We start from the raw sequence: 23357 nt of genomic DNA, 5'->3' as shown, positions 1-23357 counted from the left end.
CCACCTCAACATCAGAAATAACTTCTTCACTTCGAGGGTCATGGAGCACTGGAACAGGCTCCCCAGAGAGGCTGTGGAGCCTCCTTCTCTGGAGATGTTCAAGACCCAACTGGATGTGTTCCTGTGTGGCCTGCACTAGATTATGTGGTCCTCTTGTGTCAGGAGGGTTGGAGTTGATGATCTCTGGAGGTCCCTTCCAACCCCTAACGTCCTGTGAGCCTGTGAGTGTTCATTAAGCTAACAAGAGCCCACTTCAAGCACAGCCACATCCTGTAAAAGAAAACATTTCATTCTGGTGTTCACAAGAGGTCTGCTCTCAAGCACCACAGATCCATTAACATGAAAATCTACCTGATGTTTCACAGGTTACATTCCTTGAGCCAACATAATGCAATCAAGGAATACTGATGTTGTAACATGGCTAATTCAATAAGTCCTGCCTGCCAACAGCACTGCTGAGGAACACTGACATCACCTGGCTTGAGCCAAGGGAAGGCTTGGAGATAACCCTGCCAGGGTGTGCTCAGATGTATTCCAGATGATTGTCTCTGGCATTTTCCCAGGTAGAGTTTATTTAAAGGAAGTACTCCTATGTGGTCAAACAGGTAAAAATACATCAATGCAGTCAGAGAAACAGAACGTAGGGGGGTGGGAAACTGCATCTGGAAGCAAATGTCATATTGAAACAAACCACAGAGTTTCCTCCTGCCACTGAGCACAACTCTGCTCTTATTCACCAGCTGAAAATCACATCTCTAGCTGAAGCTGAGCTCACTGTCTCTATCCCCAAAGCATTTCATTGGAGCTTTCACAAGGGAAAATGGGAGCAGCAAGCAGGCATCAGAATGGGTTGGTACTGAAGAGTGTAACACACTTTGCAGCCTTACACAACGGATGAAGATGGAAAACGCAGAGCTAGAGCCACTTGTGAACAATCAGCATCAGAACTGCTTAACGGGAGCTTAATGGCAGTTGTTTGCATCAAACTAAACGAGCAGAGCAAGGACATCTCAAGCAGTAGTTCATTCCTCACCACCCAAGAGCAGTTACACTGACAACCTGTCACTAAATTCAGCAGGTGAAAACAAAATAAATAAATAACAAGCCCAAGAAAGCAGCATCTGATGACACAAAAGATTGTCTGATAAAGGGGAAATAACCAGGAAAAAAAGTCTCCTCTGTGTGTCTTTAGCACTGCCCCTTTAAAGAAATCATTCTGAGGTCAGCAGAGCGGAACCTATCCTCTCCTGCTCCAGATTTGGACCTAAAGCAGCAGAGCCTTTTCTAGTTCTGGTACTGTGGAACTCCTCTGAAACACAGACAACACAGCAGCTAACAACTGTGCATCCTGTGCAAGCTCAGGTGATGTAAGACAGGCAGAAAACGTCCAGCAAGCCTTCTCCTTGCCAAGAGAGGAGAGCAGCTGGAGCTCTTGCCCAGACGCTGGCAGATCGGCTCAACCTGAGCCACAGCAGCTGCTTATTGCTCCCTTTCTGCACCTCCATTTTCCTCTTGGAGTCAGGCAATGTCATTTCCTTACATAGTGGAAGTAAGAAAAAGCATCTCAAGATGAATTCCCCATTACATCAAGGCTTTAATTAGAGCCAGGCATTAGTACTGATCTGGCAGGCACTAATACATAGGACAAAGGAAGGATTATATTAGAGAAGGACAACAGACCTGGGGAAGGGTCAGGCCACACCTTGAGTACTGTGTCCAGTTCTGGGCCCCTCAACTCAAGAGAGATGTTGAGGTGCTGGAAGGTGCCCAGAGAAGGGCAACAAAGCTGGTGAAAGGCCTGGAACACAAACCCTATGAGGAGAGGCTGAGGGAGCTGGGGGTGTGCAGCCTGCAGAAGAGGAGGCTCAGGGCAGAGCTCATTGCTGACTACAACTACCTGAGGGGAGACTGTAGCCAGGTGGGGTTGGGCTCTTCTCCCAGGCAAGCAGCAATAGAACAAGGGGACACAGTCTCAAGTTATGCCAGGGGAGGTCTAGGCTGGATGTTAGGAGGAAGTTCCTGTCAGAGAGAGTGATTGGCACTGGAATGGGCTGCCCAGGGAGGTGGTGGAGTGGCTGTGCCTGGAGGTGTTGAAGCCAAGCCTGGCTGGGGCACTTAGTGCCATGGTCTGGTTGATTGGCCAGGGCTGGGTGCTAGGTCGGGCTGGATGAGCTTGGAGGTCTCTTCCAACCTGGTTGATTCTATGATTCTAAGGGTCTGGAGAACAGGGCTGATGAGGAGCAGCTGAGGGAATTGAGGTTCTTCAGCCTGGAGAAGTCTGAGGGGAGACCTCATTGCTTTCTATAGCTCCCTGAAAGGAGGCTCTAGCCAGGTGGGGTTGGGCTCTGCTGCCAGGCAAGCAGCAACAGAACAAGGGGACACAGCCTCAGGTTGTTGTCCCTTCCAACCCCAACAATTCTATGATTCAAGTTTCTCTGTATCCTATCTGCTTTTAACAGGTTCCTACCTAGTTTCAAAAGCTTGCTGGAATATTACTCGTGCACAGAGTTGGGGGGGGTATTAATTAGGCTGATCATTAACTACTCTGCATGATCTGTAGACACAGCTTTGCTTCTCAGCCACACTTGCTTCAGCAGTTGCTAAATGTGTGTTTCAAATGCTAAGGTGTCTAGATAAGAGCTGCAATTAATGTGGTAGATTTGTACTGCAACACTTGACTGGTACCTGCTCAATGATCTATCATCCAGATCAGCTCATAGGAACACAGATAAATTATAACTGTGTGGATTCTGGGCATGCAGCATGGGCTGAGCTGTGTTATCTCTTGATTGTTTTATCATATGTACTGCTGATAAATCTGTCTAATAATCAGAGAACTCCATAGCTTTTCCCTTTTTTTCCTTTCTCATTAGTTACACCCAGGGATGTAGCCAGGGCTTAAGGAAGTGCTGTCCCCTGGTAGCTTTAGTGTTAGGCTAACACACATCTAAGGCAGATCTTCCTAACTAAGCTAGAAATTTTGGCCTTCCAGAACATCAAGATTCAGCCATTTGCCCAAGATCTCCCAGGGGAAAGTCACACCCTCAGAAACTCTGCAGGGAAGTAAGAAAGTACCAGGTTATGCAGATGAAGATAGACTGAGGCTGTTCAGCCTAGAGAAGACTCCAGGGGGACCTTAGAGCTGCCTGCCAATACCCAAAGGGATACTAGAGGAAGGCTGCAGAGGGATTTTCATCAGGGTGTCTAGAGACAGGACAAGGGGGAACGGTTTGGAACTGAGGCAGAGCAGGGTTAGACTGGAGCTGAGCAAGAAGCTCTTCAGTAGGAGGGTGGTGAGACTGTGGAACAGGCTGCCTCCTCCCTGGGGTGTTCAAGGCCAAGCTGGATGAAGCCTTGAGCAGCCCACAGTGGGGAGGTCAGAGCCCCATCCAATCTGAACCATTTTGTTGAGTGTGTGTCAGTCTTGTAAGATGCACAGAGGTTACCCTAGGCAGAAACATGAGAGGCTCTCCCAGTGTATAATGAGCGGTGTGAGATCTGTACTCCAGTTCAGGCAGCATGTCTTCACGTGTGACAGCTGCCACATCAGCATGTCAGTCACTGCAAACACATCAACATTTTAACCTGAAGAGAGAGCAGATGAAAAAGAGTGCTGAAGCTAATGCCTCTACTCAGTAGTGTGCAGGGACACTGGGAATGCAGCTTCCCCAGGCAGCACAGTGTGCCTCAGTCCCTCTCTGGGAAGAAAAGAATTCATTAATAACCCATATCCATCCATTCTGGAAAGGGTTGAAGCTTGAGGAGGGGAGATCTAGACTGAAGACGAGGAAGAGATTATTGACAGTAAGGGTGGGGAGACACTGGAACAGGTTCCCCAGGGAGGCTATGGATGCCCCCTCCATGGAAGTGTTCAAAGCCAGGGTGGATGAGGTGTTGAGCAACCTGGGCTAGGGAAACATGTCCCTCTTGATGGCTGGGGGGGTTGGAAGGAGATGATCGTACAATCATAGAACAAACCAGGTTGGAAGAGAGCTCCAAGCTCAGCCAGCCCAACCTAGCACCCAGCCCTGGCCAATCAACCAGACCATGGCACTAAGTGCCCCAGCCAGGCTTGGCTTCAACACCTCCAGGCACAGCCACTCCACCACCTCCCTGGGCAGCCCATTCCAATGCCAATCACTCTCTCTGACAACAACTTCCTAACAACATCCAGCCTAGACCTCCCCCAGCATAACTTGAGGCTGTGTCCCCTTGTTCTGGTGCTGGGTGCCTGGCAGCAGAGCCCAACCCCACCTGGCTACAGCCTCCCAGCAGGCAGATGCAGACAGCAGTGAGGTCTGCCCTGAGCCTCCTCTTCTGCAGGCTGCACACCCCCAGCTCCCTCAGCCTCTCCTCATGGGACTGTGCTCCAGGCTCCTCTTGCCAGCCTTGGTGCTCTTCTCTGGACACATTCCAGTACCTCAACATCTCTCTTGAATTGAGGAGCCCAGAACTGAACATGATCTTCAAGGCCTCATCCAATGCAAACCATTCCATGAATCAGGAAAAAATCCAGTGGAGAAGCTGATGCACTGGCCAGTGAGCAACTCCATTTGTCACAGTTCAAGCTGAACTGAAGAGTGATGAAGCTCTTGCTGCTACCATAAATTCAGCCTTAGAGCTTTAAATCAAAGGGTTGACTTCAGTAGCTTGTTAAGGAAAACAGTAATTTCCTACAGAATGAAGCCATCAGTGTGACAACTTTCTCTACATTTTCAAAGGTCACTGGAACAAAGCAGCAAGAAGTAATGTTTTGAGCTCTCCAACACCAATTGCAGAGCACAGAAAGGTAACTTTGAATAACAGAGTATTGCTTTTTAAGAAACAGTTAAATGGAAGGACTGAAATGCTGTGTGGTGTCCTTGTGAAAAGAATGACTGAGAGCCTGAAGAAGCAAACCCTTTGTCTGAACCATTTGGAGGCATTTTCACCACTGGGTTTTTTAACTCCCTGTTTGCAACAAAAGGGAAACCCACACGGGACAGTAGAGAGGAATCAGAGCTGCTGCAGCTTGCTTCCTGCTTCACACACCTGAAGCAATCCTTTACCTGAAGTCATGACAGATTCTACTTCCCCTAAATGTTCACTGCTGGCACTGAAGAAGCTGCTCTATTACAGAATCATAATGGTTTAGGTTGGAAGGGACCTCAAAGCTCAGCCAGTTCCAATCCCTCGCCACAGGCAGGGACACCTCCCACCAGAACAGGTCACTCAAAGCCTCATCCAACCTGGCCTTGAACACCTCCAGGGAGGGAGCAGCCACAGCCTCCCTGGGCAACCTGTGCCAGTGTCTCACCACCCTCACTGCAAAGAACTCTTTCCTAACATCCACTTTCAATCTCCCCTCTGCCAATCCAAACTCATTCTTCCTCCTCCTGTCATTACAACACCTTCTCAATACTCCCTCCACAGCCTTCCTGTAGCCCCCTTCAGATACTGGAAGGCCATTCCAAGATCTCCTCCAAGCCTTCTCTTCTCCAGGCTGCAGAACCTCAACTCTCTCAGCCTGTCTTCAGAGCAGAGCTGCTGCAGCCCTCTCAGCATCTTGGTGGCCTCCTCTGGACTGGCTCCAACACTTCCATGTCCTGCTTGTGCTGGGGGCTCCAGAACTGCCCCCAGGACTGCAGGTGGGGTCTGAGGAGAGCAGAGCCAAGGGGCAGAATCCCCTCCCTTGCCCTGTGCCCACACTGCTCTGGCTGCAGCCCAGCACAGGGTTGTGTCTGGGCTGCACTCACACTGCAGGCTCCTGTGGAGCTTTGCATCAGCCCAGATCCCCAGGGCCTGTTCCTCAGGGCTGCTCTCAGCCATTCCCCACCCAGCCTGGAGCTGTGCTTGGGACTGCACACACCCAGGTGCAGGGCCTTACACTTGGCCTTGTTGAATGCCATGAGGTTGGCCTGGGCACAACTCTGCAGCCTGTCCAGGTCCCTCTGGATGGATCCCTGCCCTCTAGCAAGTCGACTGTGCCACACAGCTTGGTGCCAGCTGCACACTTGCTGAGGGTGCACTGATTGCTCAGCCCAAGACTGCAATACACAGACTCAGTCAGTTAAGAGGACTGGCTGAAGTTATCATTATGTATAAAAATCCCAACTCCCACACCTTTGACTGCAGATTGGTACATGCACAGATCTCTGATCCCCCCCATACTTGTAAGTTTCCCTCCCTGCTCTCCTGACTTGGGCCAGGGCAAGGCCTTGAGAAGTGTCCAATTTTTGCATTGTTTCAGCACAAAATGATGCCCTGCTCTGACACTGCTACTCACTCCACATAAATCAACCAAAGGCTTGGCCTGACAGAGGCTCAGATCATCCTGTCTGCTGCAATCATCTTTATTAGTACTACCTGTACCTGTGGGCAAGCGAATGAAGATGACTGTGCTCAGATGCCCTATTTATTGCTCCTTGGAGTTTGCCTAGAGAACATGGACTTGCTGCATTTGTTGTTTCCTTGGCCTCAGTGTACAAAAGAATGAACTTCCTCTATCTGACACATGCATGCTCTGCCAGAACGAAAAACCTGCAGTGGCAGCCCAAAGACCTCCACCAAGGATAAATAAGAGTTGGTTATGCTCCTGCCACGTCGGAGAGCTGCTGGCAAAGACACCACTTCTCCCCTTTTCACACCCCTTAGCCTCACCTCTACAGCCTTCCTCATCTCTGAAATACCTGCTGCTGTAGCAAGTTAAACAGCCATCCTCTGAGCACTTCCTGATGCTCTGGGTAGCTGTGCTGCTGAGCAGCCAACACAGCAAGGCAGCAGTACTGCCTCAGAAGACACAAAGGTAGACATTCAGTTTGGCTCTGCTTTGCTTTGGTGCACAACTTACAGTTCTGCTTTACTGCCATATGAATGCAAAGGAGAAAAGACAGCTCCTTCACAACGTTTAAAGCTGGCAGCATTTGCTGGGAGAGCTAAGTCCATTCTCAACAATAACTTCTGCACTTACCCGGGGCCAGACTCTTTATCACATCTCTACTGCACGCAGTGCTCCTCAAAGAGAGATGTTCTAACCAGGTGAGAGGGTAGGAGAGCCCTGCAGAGGGACCTGGCCAGGCTGTATGGGTGGGCAGAGGCAATGGGATAAGACTGAACAAGGCCAAGTGCAAGGTTCTACACTTTTGGCCACAACAACCCCAAGCAGCACTACAGGCTGGGGACTGAATGGCTGAGAGCAGCCAGGCAGAGAGGGACCTGGGGGTGCTGGTAGAGAGGAGCTGAAGTTGAGGCAGCAGTGTGCCCAGGTGGGCAAGAAGGCTAATGGTATCCTGGGCTGGCTCAGAAACAGTGTGGCTAACAAGAGAAAGGAGGTTATTCTTCCCCTGTACTCAGCACTGCTCAGGCCACCCCTTGAGTGCTGTGCCCAGTTCTGGGCTCCTCAATTCAAGAGAGATGTTGAGGTGCTGAAAGGTGTCCAGAGAAGGGCAGCAAGGCTGGGGAGGGGCCTGGAGCACAGCCCTGTGAGGAGTGGCTGAGGGAGCTGGGGGGATGCAGCCTGCAGCAGAGGAGGCTCAGGGCAGACCTCATTACTGACTACAACTACCTGAAGGGAGGCTGTAGCCAGGTGGGGTTGGGCTCTGCTGCCAGGCACCCAGCAACAGAACAAGGGGACACAGTTTCAAGCTGTGCCAGGGAAGGTCTAGGCTGGATGGTAGGAGGAAGTTGTTGTCAGAGAGAGTGATTGGCATTGGAATGGGCTGCCCAGGGAGGTGGTGGAGTTGCTGTGCCTGGAGGTGTTGAAGCCAAGCCTGGCTGGGGCACTTAGTGCCATGGTCTGGGTGATTGGCCAGGGCTGGGTGCTAGGTTGGACACTGGATCAACTTGGAGGCCTCCTCCAACCTGACTGATTCTGTGATTCTAAGGCAGACATTGAGCTGCTGCAGTTTGTCCAGAGAAGGGCAACAAAGCTGGGGAAGGGTCTAGAGAACAAGGCTGGGGGGAGCAGCTGAGGGAACTGGGAGTGCTTGGTCTGGAGGAGGCTGAGGGGAGACCTCACTGCTCTCTACAGCTCCCTGAAAGGAGGCTGCAGTGAGGTGAGGATTGGTCTCCTCTCCCTACTATCAGCTAAGAGAATGAGAGGAAATGCCCTGAAATTGTGCCAGGGGAGACTTAGGTTGGACAGTAAGAAAAATGTCTTGGCTAAAAGAGCTGTCAGGCATTAAAATATGTTGCTGGGGAAGGTGGTGAAGTCACTGTCCCTGGAGATGTTCTAGAAACCTGTGGACATGGCACTTCAGGATGTGGTTTGATGGCCATGGTGGTCTTAGGCTGAAGGTTGGACTTGACTTTAGAGGGATTTTGCAGCTCAAACAGCTCTGTAATTCTATACCAATCTGAGTAATTGCTTTGGTCTCGGGGTGGGTGTTTTTTGTTGGTGGCTGGTTGGGATTTTTTTGTACCCTGTATTTCATGAACTGTTTTCAGTAGTTATGGAAGCATCCTGGGACTCCAGGACACTTCACGACCACATTTCACATCCAGCAGCCGCACAGGCAGAAGCAGCTCCTGATTTAAACAGCTTAAGTGTTTTCCCCAGCCAAAGAGAGATCAACAAGCTGGATGGGGCCTGCCTGGAAACCCTTGTGTGGCTGCAGCACAGATACAAACATATGTTGTTTGTCTGCAGCTAATTTATACTTCCACTTCTGTGACGTTCTCGGCTCCCACTGGGGTGGCAGCAGCCAGGGAAAAGTTAAATCATAATCACTGGAGTAAATTATCAGTGACACCTAAAAGCAGTTGCAAACTGCCTTATCATTTCAATTAAACTGAGAACTCAGCTGCTTTATGTCTGCATTAGTCAAGCAGCACCAATCAGTAAATTATTACAGAGGCAAACACCATAAATCTTCATTGACTAATGGCAATGAGGAATTTCCTGCAACTTCCTCTAATGGGAATAACCCTGGGATTTTATGCCCTCTTGACAGGAGGCACAGCAATGCAGCCTCTAGGAGCCACATTCTGTGCTTACCACTGCCTGCTCCTTGGAAATCCATCTTCCTGCTGGTACCTCTGTTAGTGTTTACACACAGACAGAGACCAATCCAGGCACAAAAGAGGGGCTCTGCTGCATGCCTGTCTTGGTGCCCTCCAGGATCATTCACACAATCACAGCAGCATGCAGGCTAGCAAAGCCCCTCAGCATCACCAAGTCCAAACTAGAACACTACTCTCACAAGATCCAACTTAAACCATAGTATCAGTATCATCAGGGTTGGAAGAGACCTCACAGATCATCAAGTCCAACCCTTTACCACAGAGCTCAAGGCTAGCCCTAAGCACCACATCCAAACCACCCTTAAACACAGGCTGGGAGACTCCACCACCTCCCTGGGCAGCTCACTTCAATGCCTGACCACCCTGTCTGCGAAAAACATCTTCCTAATGTCCAATCTAAACCTCCCCAGTCTCAGCTTGAGGCCATTCCCCCAGTGGAGTTCTATCTCCCATTCCCTGTGAGAAGAGCCCAGCAGCAGCCTCTCCACAATGTCTCCACAAGTAGTTGTAGACAGCAAGGCCTAACACTTTCATAGTACTGATCCTTACATAGGATTAAGAGGCTTCTGTTTTGAGACCAAAAAGCTGTGTCCCAACATGCTGCAGTGTCCATGCTGGGTCGGATGCCTGCCATTTGAAACCCCCCAGGTAACACAGCACCAACTGACCATATCTGACACAGGCTCACACCAGCCCTTAGCACACTTGCAGCAAACCTCAGTGCTTCAGCCCCTGGTGCCAATGCTTTGAGGGGAGCATGAAATGATTGTTCAGCACTTGAAGACAGAAAGTGCTCTACCACATCCTGTTGCAAGGTCCTGCATTTGGGTTGAGGCAATCCCAAGCACTCAAGAGCAGCCCTGAGGAGAGGGATTTGGTGGAGGAGAAGCTCAATCTGAGCTATCAGTGTGCTCTGGCAGCCCAGAGAGCAACCAGAGCCTGGTCTGCAGCAAGAGCAATGTGGGCAGCAGGGCCAGGGAATTGATCCTGCCCCTCTGCTCCGCACTGCTGAGACCCCACCTGGAAGAGGCTGTGGCCAGCCTGATTTAGTGTGAGGTGTCCGTGCCCATGGCAGGGGGGTTGGAACTGGCTGACCCTTGTGCTCCATTCCAAGCCTGATTCTGTGACACAGGAAGATTCACCAGCAGACAGTGCTGGAGTGATGCCCTTGCCCTTACTCACAAAGCATAATCAAAAACTATGTCCAGAGTCCCCCCCACTCCCAGGCTTTGGATTTGTTTACCAACCATGAATCTTCAAAGGCCTTTACTAGGGACATGTAATTCCCAGCACTCCTCCTATAGCCTGATACATAATGTATAAGGTAATAGGGGGGAAAAAAACATGTATTCATGAGACTTGCTTGGCTTTTGTCAAAAAGAAGTGTGGAAAGCTCTGATGGAAGCATTTTCATTTCTGACACAGAGGGGCTTCTGGAGCTCACTCACGGCTGGGAATTGAGGGGTTCACAATTTTGCCTGCTGCAGCTGTCGCAGAGAGGAGAGGAGCTACAGAGCTTCTTGCTTGCTGCTTTGTTGCTGACAGTGACAGGAGACCTGAAGGAAATACTTCTCTTGACATTAAACATGAAGAGTAACTCCCCAGGCTGCTCTCTCACTGTACTACATAAGAAAAGCCACGGTGCAAGGCGACTGGGAGCATACAAACACAAGCATCTCTTATAAGCACAACTGGCCCATGGCAAGAAACTTTGGAGTTCCTGTACAGGACACTGGAGGTGGTTGTAATGATAACAATAAAAATTGAAAATCTAGGTAAAAGCTCATAAAGCTTCCTAAGCCTGGACAGACAGCAGGAATGTTTGCTTTGGGGGTAAAACTCTTCTTTAATTGCTGCCCAGGAGCAGACTGAAATGGATTCATTTCCCTCAATTTCTTTCATCCAAACATTTTCTTTTTTTCTCCAAGGCTGTAACACTGCTCAGGCCACCCCTTGAGAGCTGTGTCCAGTTCTGGGCTCCTCCATTCAAGAGAGATGTTGAGGTGCTGGAAGGTGTTTGGAGAAGGGCAGCAAGGCTGGGGAGGGGCCTGGAGCACAGCCCTGGGAGGAGAGGCTGAGGGAGCTGGGGGTGTGCAGCCTGCAGCAGAGGAGGCTCAGGGCAGAGCTCATTGCTGTCTGCAGCTACCTGAAGGGAGGCTGTAGCCAGGTGGGGTTGGGCTCTGCTGCCAGGCACCCAGCAACAGAACAAGGGGACACAGTCTCAAGCTGTGCCAGGGGAGGTCTAGGCTGGGTGTTAGGAGGAAGTTGTTGGCAGAGAGAGTGATTGGCATTGGAATGGGCTGCCCAGGGAGATGGAGTCACTCTCCCTGGAGATGCTGAAGCAAAGCCTGGATGGGGCACTTAGTGCCATGGTCTGGTTGATTGGCCAGGACTGGGTGCTAGGTTGGACTGGATGAGGTTGGAGCTCTCTTCCAACCTGTTTGATTAAATCCCTAAAATCACAGATGACCAATACCTTGCCTAAACCCTTCTGGTTTGCTCTTTACATCACTCTTTTTTATCTCCAGTCCCTCCAGGCAGTCTCCCATAGCCAAGCAATCCCTCTGCCAAGGAACAGCAAATCCTCCACCTTCTGCTTTCACATCATGTATGGCAACATCCATACCTTTATACACATTACTACCAAGCCTTTCCTTTTCCTAGCCAAGCTCTCTATTACCTATCACTCTCCTTCCTTAAAGGCCAGAAAAAAACCCAAGCCAAACCAATCCATTTAGTTTGTAATCTTTTACCTTTGCCAAAGCAAAGCCATGCCTGATTTTATGGTTAGGAGAAAATACATTCCAGGATTCAGCTCGTGAGACTGCTAGAGTGATCTCTCATGAACACCTGCCTAGAACCAAAGGACTACAGCTACCAGCAGCTTCTCTGGAAAAACACAGGACTGAAAGAGAGATGCATATGTTTGTTTCTCTGCTTTCCTAACATCTTATCTTTTATTTAAAGAGGATTACAAAGCTCAAAAGGTTAGGAAAGGTGGCCAGGTTTTGCTTCTGCTCCTCCTGAGTGAGGTGGGGGTGTGTGATGTGTGTCTTTTTACCTCTGAATTTGTAAAGTGCGAGAGAGATATAGCAATGCAAGAGCTCTGAGACAGATTCCTGTGCCATTTCCACCCCCCCATCTGCTGCTTCAGGCACTGAGATATTTATAAAGCAAGAAACAAAACTGAAAATATTAAGTTTCAAGAGAGCACTGACAAAGTGTAAGAACTATTTCTGTAGCAGGCATGGTTCATGAGGCACAAAGACACTGACTCTAGAAATCTAGAGAATCAAAGACACCCTAATTAAAAGTTCAGGGCAGACATTGCAATTATCAACCTTCACAAGAAGCAGGCAATAAACAGACTAAGCTGGTCTAGATCTGCATGCTAAATAGCTGCACTGGGCCCAGAGAGTGGTGGTGAACGGTGCCACATCCAGGTGGCACCTGTCACTAGTGCTGTTCCCCAAGGATCAGTGCTGGGCACAGTCTTGTTCAATATCTTTCTTTCTGATCTGGAAAAGGGGATTGAGTCCAGCATCACTAAGTCTGCAGATGACACCAAGCTAGGAGCTGGTGTGGATCTGATCAGCACTGCTCAGGCCACACCTTGAGTGCTGTGTCCAGCTCTGGGCTCCTCAACTCAAGAAAGATGTTGAGATGCTGGAAGGTGTTGAGAGAAGGGTGACAAAGCTGAAGAGGGGCCTGGAGCACAGCCCTGTGAGGAGAGGCTCACTCAGAGGAGCTGGGGGTGTGCAGCCTGCAGCAGAGGAGGCTCAGGGCAGACCTCATTGCTGTCTAACACTACCTGAAAGGAGGCTGTAGCCAGGTGGGGTTGGGCTCTACTGCCAGGCATCCAGCAACAGAACAAGGGGACACAGTCTCAAGCTGTGCCAGGGGAGGTCAAGGCTGGATGTTAGGAGGAAGTTGTTGGCAGAGAGAGTGATTGGCATTGGAATGGGCTGCCCAGGGAGGTGGTGGAGTTGCTGTGCCTGGAGGTGTTGAAGCCAAGCCTGGCTGGGGCACTTAGTGCCATGGTCTGGTTGATTGGCCAGGGCTGGGTGCTAGGTTGGGCTGGCTGAGCTTGGAGGTCTCTTCCCACCTGGTTGACTCTATGATTCTTTGTTTTTTTCACAAGGTCAAGCTGGCTGCTTGCAGAGAGTTATTATGGGGAAGCACTGTGGTCTGAATCCCTCAGTTTCATTTTTTTGGGGGGCTGAGTTTCTAAATTAAAAGCTACAGAAGTTTTTTAAAGCTTTGCTTTGTCTGAGGCAGAGCAAAAGCAGTCACCAGCCCAGTGCCATCTTCCATGTTCTTTGCTCATACTTGCAATTTATGTGGATAATTAATAACGTGCTCATTTTGTCCCTTTAAATTTTAATGCCAGTGGTTAAAATGAGCCTTATCCAATGACCACTTCACTCTCTAACCTGTCCCCACTCTCTTGGTGTCCTTTTCATATTCAACAGCTTTTATTTTCACAGCCAGATTGTATCAAATCCAAAGCCTGTTCCTTTTTTATTTTGCAAGGGTTCACAGGAATGGATCATTCTCTTAAAGCAATGCATCAGCCAAAGCTAGAAAGATGCTACCTTATCTGTGGCAAACCAGGCTAAAAATAGCTCCTTTCCTTCAAAAAATAAATAAAAGACATGAAAATAAAGTTCCCTTTTAAAGAGAAATCAAAATAAACTTTCCTTTGGAACAATAAGATCAGTTCTTTTCAAAACAAAAGGGGTTGGGTTTCCTTCAGTCCAAAATAAAGAACTTCTTTCTAAAGGAAAGCAATAAAAAGAAGCTTCTTTTCTTTTAAAAAATAACTTCTCTTTTTACATAAAAAATGAAGTTATTTTTAAAAGAACTTCCTTCTTTTGAAAAGATAAAAGCAACAGCAATAAACTTCCTTCTTTTCAGCTGGGTCTGTTGATCTCCTTTATCACTTGTTTCAATTCAAGTGGATTTTAGGAGCCCTTTCTGCACTGCTAAAGCTCAAAGCAGTGAGACCCTAACTTGCTGTGCTGGAGCAGTGACAGCACACACAACCTGCCCACTGCAACTCAGATTTTGGTTCACTGAAAAATTAACCCCCATCTGAGCCACCCTTGGAAAAACCTAACAGGAACACATGCAGAGACTACAGTCATTGAGTTGCTTTCAGGAGTTCAGGTTCCTTTAGTGCTGGGTTCAGTTCTGGGCTCCTCAATTCAAGAGAGATGTTGAGGTGCTGGAAGGTGTCCAGAGAAGGGAGACAAAGCTGGTGAGGGGCCTGGAGCACAGCCCTGTGAGGAGAGGCTGAGGGAGCTGGGGGGGTGCAGCCTGCAGCAGAGGAGGCTCAGGGCAGAGCTCATTGCTGTCTGCAGCTGCCTGCAGGGAGGCTGTAGCCAGGTGGGGTTGGGCTCTGCTGCCAGGCACCCAGCAACAGAACAAGGGGACACAGTCTCAAGCTGTGCCAGGGCAGGTCTAGGCTGGATGTGAGGAGGAAGTTGTTGTCAGAGAGAGTGATTGGCATTGGAATGGGCTGCCCAGGGAGGTGGTGGAGTTGCTGTGCCTGGAGGTCTTAAAGCAAAGCCTGGCTGGGGCACTTAGTGCCATGGTCTGGTTGACTGGCCAGGGCTGGGTGCTAGGTTGGACTGGATGAGCTTGGAGCTCTCTTCCAACCTGGTCGATTCTATGATCCCTACTTGCTGCAGGAACATCCACCAGAAGGGGAGGGAGTGATGCAAGCATGGCTTGGCCAGCTTTGCTCTAGAACAGCAACTAAGTGCATTAGGGAACAGGGAGCCACAGAACAGCAACATAAAGCTATTAGCATACTTTCTGCCATCACTCTCAGCTGCCCCTGAACGTCTCTGACATCGGTGACGTTTGTGATGTACACTGGAAGAATTCCCCATGCCCCTTTTTAACTTGATGCTTTTTTTTCCAGGGAACATTATTAAGTAGAAAGAAAAAAACCCCAAACCTATCCAGAAACAATCCTGACACAACATTAATTGAAGCCAAATGATTTATGTTTGTTTTCTTTTCATCCAGACCCATTCGATACCTTTCTGAATCTTTTATGATGTTTGTTACAGTCTTTACACCTGATTTATTTCACACACTACTCTCTGAATCATCCCAAATGCAGATGGATTTGTTTTAAAAGGCTGTGCTGAGACTGGGGGGAATATTTGCTCTCTTTCTGTAAAGGCTGCAGAAGCTTCTTCAATTGTTGTCTGCACAAGAATGCAATGACAGCTCCTGCTACGGCAGGGATCAGACAGGTTAATTTTTATCTACCCACGTGGCAGTAAAGGAAGGAAGTACAAAGCATCTTCCCCTTCTCTTCCATAGGAAGACTGTAGGGACTGAGAAACTATTTCAGAAGTCCAGAGGAGCAAGGCTAGAAAATGACTGCTAGGGAGAAGACCAAGGACAGAAATAGAAAGAACTCTTTCCTAACATCCAGTTTCAATCTCTCCTCTGCCAGTTTAAACTCATTCCTCCTTGTCCTGTCATCACAAGACCTTGTCAGTAGTCCCTCCCCAGCCCTCCTGCATCCCCCTTAAGACACTGGAAGGCCACTATAAGGTTTCCTTGAAGCCTCCTCTTCCCCAAGCTGCAGAGCTCCAACTCTCTCAGGCTGTCCTCTTAGCAGAGCTCCTGCAGCCCTCTGAGCATCTTTGTGGCCTCCTCTGGACTCACTTCAATAATTCCATGTCCTTTGGCAAAGCCTCTCAGCATCACCAAGTCCAGCCTAGAACCCTACTCTGCAAGATTCACCTTCAACCATAGCCCTAAGCACCGCATCCAAACCACCCTTAAACACATCCAGGCTGGGTGACTCCACCACCTCCCTGGGCAGCTCACTCCAGTCCCTGACCACTCTCCATCAAAAACTTTTTCTTAATGTCCAATCTAATCCTCCCCAGCTTCAGGCTGAGGCCAATTCCCGTTGTTCTGTCTCCAATTCCCTGTGAGCAGAGCCCAGCAGCAGCCTCTCCACAATGTCCCTTCAGGTAGTAGTAGACAGCAATGAGATCTGCCCTGAGCCTCCTCTTTTTCTAACTAAGCACCACCAAAGCACAGATTTGGTGGTTCAGATGTTGCCCATGCCCTTCAAGGACACAGAGTTCACTTTGAACATCTGCCTTTTTATTTCCATGCCCACATTTAGCTCCTGCAGCCCCCTCCACACAAAGGAAAAGCACAACCCTCCATGTCTGCTCTGGAGTTCCTTATACATTTTTGTGCTGACTTGAGGCTAATTGCAATATTTTAATGAGAAAAAGTAGATGATAGGCTGTGAAAAGGAAACAATGCTGATGTCTGCTGCACTCATAGGCTTGCTGAGATGGATAAAAACACGAATTAAGACAGTGTGTGTGTCTCTGTTGCAGTCGGTGCCTGTGCTTTTCTCCCTGTATAATCCAATTAATTCTGATTCTGACTCCCCTTGCTGATCCTCCAAAATCATCTTGCACCTAAGGCAGACTCTGGAATAAGGTAGAGGGGTGGAAAGAAGGTGGAAGGGAGGTTGGGAGCCCCTGCTGGGGATTCTGATTTCTGGGAGGGCTGCTGTGTTTCTGCATTACCTTTAACTTGTCTATTTCTGTCTGTAGCTGTAACTATTTGTGATGTGTTGTAAATCTCTGCCTGTATCTTGTGCTAAGCTGGGAATGTAAAGCTGCATTCCTTACCTGCCAGCTGGCTGAGTCTAGTCTGGGTGGCTCCATTAGAGTGGGGGAGCAGGTAACTCCCAACCCCTCCCAGTTCTGTAGCTAAGGTGAGCAGATCTCCCCACAGCTTGCAGGCTGCAGTGGGGCTGGATGCTCTGGCAGGCTAGGAGCAGGCACACACTTCCACGGGCGATTCTGCACGCAGCTTCTAGCAGACAGACTGGGAAGGAAGGAGAGTAAATTACTTTAAATTATTATGACCATTGCCAAGCCAAATGCAAACTCCTCTGGATAACAGCAGCAGTCCCCCTTTAGTTTTCCTCCTCAAAGTAGCACATTTTCACATCATTCCTCCAAATTATACAGACTTGGTGGGTGAAATACATTGAACGTGACTGGGGAACTTGTAGATTGCAATAAAAACCTTCTTAGGTGTAAATTAACTCAATATTTATCTCATCTAATATGCAAATTAAGACAATGCATTCTCATTAACACCGGCTCTGTTTCCTTTAAGCTCAACTAAATCTCCAGCCACGGCAGAGAGAAAAAGAGTATCTGTAGTTCTCTTTGAAGCTAATGAGGGTGTGATTAGCCTCCTGCTTCCTTATGAAGTGGCACTGCTCAGGAGAACTCACCCTGGATGAAGCACAGCAGCAGTGTGCAGAGCCCAAAATCCAGAGCCAGGCTCAGTACCGTACCAGATGAGGCACTAATAAAATACAAGAGAAAGGCTGAACTCAGATAGCTTCTGAAATGTAACTGTGCAGTAAAAGGGGAGAGCAGCCAGGCAAACATTTCCCAGCAGCAGCTACCACGCAGGCCTGGCTGACAACCTGGAGAGCAGCGAGAGGAGTTTGCAGGAGGGGGTTTATCTCAGGAGCTCTGCAATAGATCACTCCCTGCAAACCACTGCATCTGCTCTGTGGAGTCTGTGCTGCTATCACTGGGGCTAAGAAGCATTTAGTTCTCTCCTCAGGTTAAAAAAAAAGAGCCAATAACAAAGAAAACCCCACCCAACCAACAAAACAACTCCCCACACACACAAAACCCTCATCAGAGCTGCAGTTCTGCTGCATGGTGCTGCCCTCCAAAGATTAATGTAATGGCTTAGTTGCTCTGCTGAAGAGGAGAACTTAATGTTATTAATTAAACCAGTTGCAATCAATCACTGCCCATAATAAAGAAGTGTGATCAGTAGGGTGAAGGAGGTGATTCTTCTCCTCTGCTCTGCTCTTATGAGACCACACCTGGAGCACTGTGCCCAGTTCTGGGGGCCCCAACAGAAGAAGGAAATGGATCTTTTGGAGCAGGTCCAGAAGAGGCCACAAGGATGCTCAGAGGACTGCAGAAACTCCCCTGTAGAGCAGACTGCAAGAGTTGGAGCTGTTCAGTCTAAGGAAGACCTTAGAGCAGCCTGCCAGTACCTGAAGGGGGCTGCAAGAGTGATGGGGAGGGACTTTTGAGAAGGGTTTGTAGCAATAGAACGAGAAAGAATGGATTAAAGCTGGAAGAGGGCTGGAAACTGGAAGGTTAGGTTGGAGATTAGGAAGAAATTCTTTGCTGTGAGAGAGGTGAGGCATTGGAACAGGCTACCCAGGGAGGTGCAGCCACCATTCCTGGAGGCGTTCAAGAAATCTGTGGCCACAGGACTTGGGGACAGGGTTTGATGGCCATTGGAGTCGATGAACTTAGAGGCCTTTTCCAGCTGAAACAATCCTATGATTCTGTAATTGCCATCCCCAAGGCACAGCTGGTAACCTGGAGCTGCCAACACCGCAGCCTACAGCCAGCCATGCCCCCTCTGCAGAGACAAGGCACCCTGGGGAGGGTCACCCTCATGGAGCACTCTGCTGCCAGGGCACACTTCTTGCTGATTGGAGTCCTGCTGGAAACAGCTGTGACAGAAGGGCAAATCAAACAAGCAGGCAGGTTTTACTTAGTTTGGGAACTGCCCTACCAACTTCCCACCAGCTTTTACAACTCTTGCTGCTGTTGTTACTATGGACAGTCGTTTGCAGCTCAGCTCCTGGGCTGCCTCGTCCCTTACGTCTTCCAGAGCTGTGAAAGCACAACCACCTACCCACACCAAATGAAGTTAGCCAACTTGTTCCACTCTGTCCACACAAAAAGCAATAGCTCCTCCATCCTTCGCTGGGACTAGGTGTTGCTAATCCCCTCTACAAGCAAGACAAGCTGGATGCCTCCAGACAAACCTGATTAGCAGCACTCCTTGTTTCTGCGGGTGCTGTCAGGAGCACAGAGTCCCAGAAGTGGGGGAGACAAAGCCCTGCACAGCTTGAAAGCCTGCAGAGAGCACAGCAGCTTAAAAACCTGACAGTGATTTTAAGCTTTACAAACCCATTTTGGTTTATTTCCCTTCATCCTATTCGTGGCAGGCTCATGTACTCCTACTAAAAATTCTTTTCAACTCCAATGTTTTCCCTTTGCAGTGTAATCTGGGGGGGGGGGTAGGGGGGAGAATAAAAATCAAAATCACTTTCCACATTACTGAAAAGACATCTAGGATGTTTTATAGGCTCCAGCACCTGGGAAAACACCATAACAACTGAGTACTATGACATTTTTGCAAGAACATGAAGGCAATCTCTAAATGAGATTTGAGCTCTCAGGCAGCTTTAGCACACTGATACTAATCTAGATCAGATCTCACTTCCAGGAGTGATGTGAATTCAAAGCTTGGGCTGTTTTCCAATTAAAGCAAGGTAACAGGAAGATATGGACACGTCCTGACCCTTCACACCAAGTTTTTTAACTGGAAAACTCCATTTTGCTGTGTTTTCTCAATGCATTTCAAGGTCCCAGCTCTTCCCCTTGCCCTGTGATCCCCAAAGACCCCTCAGAAATACCATTCCCCCAGCTGGCATCTCCCTCCCCTATGCCTCTCACAGAGCTGTGGCCTCTTTCCTGAGCACTTGTGCTAGTTTGGAGCTAGCTGGAATATTTTGGTGAGAAGAATTAGATTCTAGGCTGTGAAACAGAAACAATGCTGATGTCTACTGCACTCATAGGCTTGCTGAGATGGATAAGAACAAGAACATAAATGTAGATAACAGAGCTGCTCTCTGGCTCTGGCTGCATGCACTTCTCTCTCTAACCTGCTGTCTAACTAATGCCTCTGCTTCCTAACCCCCCGGCTGATTCTCCAAACTCACCTTGCATGTAAGGCAAAGTCTGGGATAAGGCAGAAGGGTGGAAAGGAGGTGGAAGGGAGGTTGGGAGCTCCTCCTGGGGACTCTGGTTTCTGGGAGGGCTGTTTCTGCATTACCTTGAAACTTGCCTATTTCTGCCTATAGCTGCATATACAGTAAATCTCTGCTTGTTTATTGTGCTAAGCTGTGAATACAAAGCTTCAGTCCAATTTCCAGCTCAGCTGAGTCTAGTCTGGATGATTTCATAGGAGTGGAGGGGCAGCTAATACCCAAACCACAGCACTACTGCAAAGCCTGTCACAAAGATGGCAGCACAAGCCCTCTGCCAGGCACCCTGCTGAAATCTGGGACTCTGGCTAGAGTCAAGTCTCCTGCTTCACCGCCCTCACACTGGTGGAAGATCTGTTGCTGTGACTACCTCAGTGCTTCAGGAGCCTTCCTTTCCAGGAATGCAATGACTCCATAAAGCTATGAGCAAGCATTCAGCAGTCCACAGGTTTCTTGAACCTTCTAGGGATGGTGACTCCACCACCTCCACGGGCAGCCTGCTCCAATCCCTACAATTCCAACATATTTAGGTACACTAAGGAAGCTCAAATCAGTGTAGAAGCATGAAGCATCTGTATGCAAAGAATCACATCTCATGAAAATGACAGGTAAACAACAGAGCTGCCTTTTCCTGCCTTCACAAAAATCAGAGACATCTCAGAAGACAATTTCTCTCATTAATTCCTTTTATTTAATAAATGATTAGAATAATAGCTCACCAGAAATAGCCTGGGTCGAGCTATTTGCCTTGTAACAAGATTCTCCTGCATAATTAACAGAAGTCTCCTATGCCCAGACATCACCCTATTAAATGTGACAGGAAATGTAACCAATAAATAATTCTCTGATTAGCTATAAATAAAAGATCAACAATATTATATTTTAAAGAGCCACACTCAGTCAATTATCAGTTTGAACCAGCAATTACTGAAAGCTTAGCACGTGACAGTAATTAAACTCAAAGTCTGAACAGGGAAAAAAACCCACTTTTGAAAGGGTATAATTAGGGAATTTCTACTATTTTGTGTGATCTGTGTCCTGCACCCCATGTATGACTTCCTAAATAAATTCCTATAGAAGTGGCTAACTGATCCCACACTGCAGGTGAAGACTGGCAGGAAAGAACCATAGAATCTATGATAAATGTTTCCTAAGCTCCAGCCTAAACCTTCTCTAGCACAGTTTCAGGCCATTTCTTTTGTTCCTATCACTAGGGAAAAGAGACCAATCTCATCTCACTGTAACCTCGTTTCAGGGCATTGTAGAAAGAATCACAGAATCAAGCAAGTTGGAAGAGACCTCCAAGCTCATCTAATCCAACCTAGCACCCAGCCCTGGCCAATCAACCAGACCACTAAGTGCCCCAGCCAGGCTTTGCTTGAACACTTCCAGGCACGGTGACTCCACCAGCTCCCTGGGCAGCCCATTCCAATGGCAAATCACTCTCTGATGTGCCAACTCATGCACACCTCTAAACCCCTTGCTCAAAGGATGCACTTTGGAGCAGTCAACACCTCAGTGCTGAAAACAACCAACTCCACCTATTTCTCAATAATGCAAGTGGTTCATCTCTTATTAATTGTGGCTGTCACAAGCATACCAGCAGCACTGACATGTTTTCCTCAGGAAAGCCTGCTTGACAGACAGGCTGGAGATGTTTTCAGTGCTCCCTCACTCGTGGTCACAGAGGCAGCTGGCACAGAAGTCACTGCTGCTGATGTGTTTGCAGGCATTTGCGACGGCAAGGCTCAGTGTCAGTGTTTATTTCCCAGGCAGAGCACATGCAGAAATCTCCACTGCTGAGTGCACACACAATAGTTAATGTGTTGTAGCACACAGTGGGTTGTGTTCAGTGGTCTTGAAAAAGAGAGTTCCAGCATCTAGTAGATCTCAACGAGAGAAATCTGCACAGTGCTGGATGGTTAAAAAGAAACAACTAATGGACCACAAATGGGTACCTTCTTTCTGCAAGGAAACTGATGAAAGCATCAATTAAGTACTTCCATAACTTGGCAAAGACAGGACTAGGAATAATGGGTTTGAACTGGCAAAGGGCAGATTTAAACTGGATGTTAGGAAGAAGTTCTTTACAGTGAGGGTGGTGAGACACTGGCAGAGGTTGCCCAGGGAGGTTGTGGAGCACAGAATCACCCAACGTGATCAAAGATCACGTTGGGTGATTCTGTGCTCCACAACCTCCCTGGAAATGTTGAAGGCCAGGTTGGATGAGATCTTGAGCAACCTGTTCTAGTGGGAGGTGTCCCTGTTCATGGCTTTAACCATCCTATGATTCAGATTCTGTGACTTCATGTCGTGACTCATGGTGGTAGGAGATGTGGTGCTGAAAACTTCAGCTTTGGAATAGCAAATGCTGCTGTGGATGTGTTGATTGGACTGAATGCAGTGGGGAAGTGTGTGCTGCTAGTAAGTCTCCAAAGAACATGTAACCTGCACCCAACTGGGATGTAAGAACTTATCTGCCATCACATCCTCTCAACAGACTCCTCTGTCCTTGGTCTTCTCCCTACCAGCCTTACTCCTCTGCACTGCTGAAATAGCTTCCAAGTCCCTACAGTCTTCCTATGGAAGAGAAGATGCTTTGTACTTCCTCTCTTTACTACCATGTGGGTAGATAAAATCTAACCTGTCTGAACTCTGCAGCAGCAGGAGTGACAAGTTCTTTCCAGTGAGGGTGGTGAGACACTGGCACAGGTTGCCCAGGGAGGTTGTGGAGCACAGAATCACCCAATGTGATCAAAGATCACATTGAGTGATTCTTTGCTCCACAACCTCCCTGGAGGTGTTCAAGGCCAGGTTGGATGAGGCCTTGAGCAACCTGTTCTAGTGGGAGGTGTCCCTGCCTATGAACTTTGTGGTCCCTTCCAACCTAAACCATTCTATGACTGCTAACAAGATACAACAACCAAAAAAAGTACTTTAACTTCTGCTAATTCAGTAGGTAGCCTGCCCTGCTCCACACCTAAATTGCACAGCATTAAAATAAAAAGTAGGAGCATCACAGATTCAGAGAGCAGCCTGGGTTGGAAGAGACCTTAAACATCATAGAGTTCCAACTCCCTGGCTATGGGGACACCTCCTGATAGCCCAGATTGTTCAAGGTCTCATTCAGCCTGTCCTTGAACACCTCCAGGGAGGTTGTGGAGCACAGAGTCACAGAATGTGATCAAAGATTCAACCTGTACCAGTGTCTCACCGCCCTCACATTCATCCAACAAAGAGTTTCAAGTCGGATGGTCTGTGTGCACTGCTTCTGTATACACAACTTGGGTCATTTTCAAGCCAAGAGATTCTTCTCTTTCAGTAGGTGAAGCAAATGCAAGGCATCAGCACCTGCACTTCCACATGCACACAAAAGGACAGGATGCACAAAGCACCTTCCATGGAGCTGAAGCAATTTCTGCTGGATCTAACGCACAATAAGCAGTGCACCATGCAATTATCTACACCACAG

At 48.4% G+C, this 23357-nt stretch overlaps 1 protein-coding gene across 4 annotated transcripts in view; it reads right to left on the bottom strand.

Annotated features, from left to right (window-relative positions):
• Positions 1-23357, bottom strand: part of CDH11 (cadherin 11) — a 720336-nt gene that overhangs the window by 338772 nt on the left and 358207 nt on the right. For 2 of the 4 annotated variants that reach the window (XM_064159933.1, XM_064159934.1), the window contains exon 3: positions 16686-16884. The exons of 1 other annotated variant lie outside the window; for it this stretch is intronic. The gene's annotated coding sequence lies outside the window, so the exon portion shown is untranslated. Of the gene's footprint in view, positions 1-16685; positions 16885-17302; positions 17377-23357 lie in introns of all 4 variants that reach the window. One more of the 4 variants, XM_064159935.1, reaches the window with a different exon arrangement.

This window comes from Pogoniulus pusillus, chromosome 20 (genome assembly GCF_015220805.1).
Source record: "Pogoniulus pusillus isolate bPogPus1 chromosome 20, bPogPus1.pri, whole genome shotgun sequence".
In the NCBI taxonomy this organism is placed as follows: Eukaryota; Metazoa; Chordata; class Aves; order Piciformes; family Lybiidae; genus Pogoniulus; species Pogoniulus pusillus.
The sequence above is the reverse complement of the archived record's forward strand: the minus strand, read 5'-3'. Positions and strand labels throughout refer to the sequence as shown.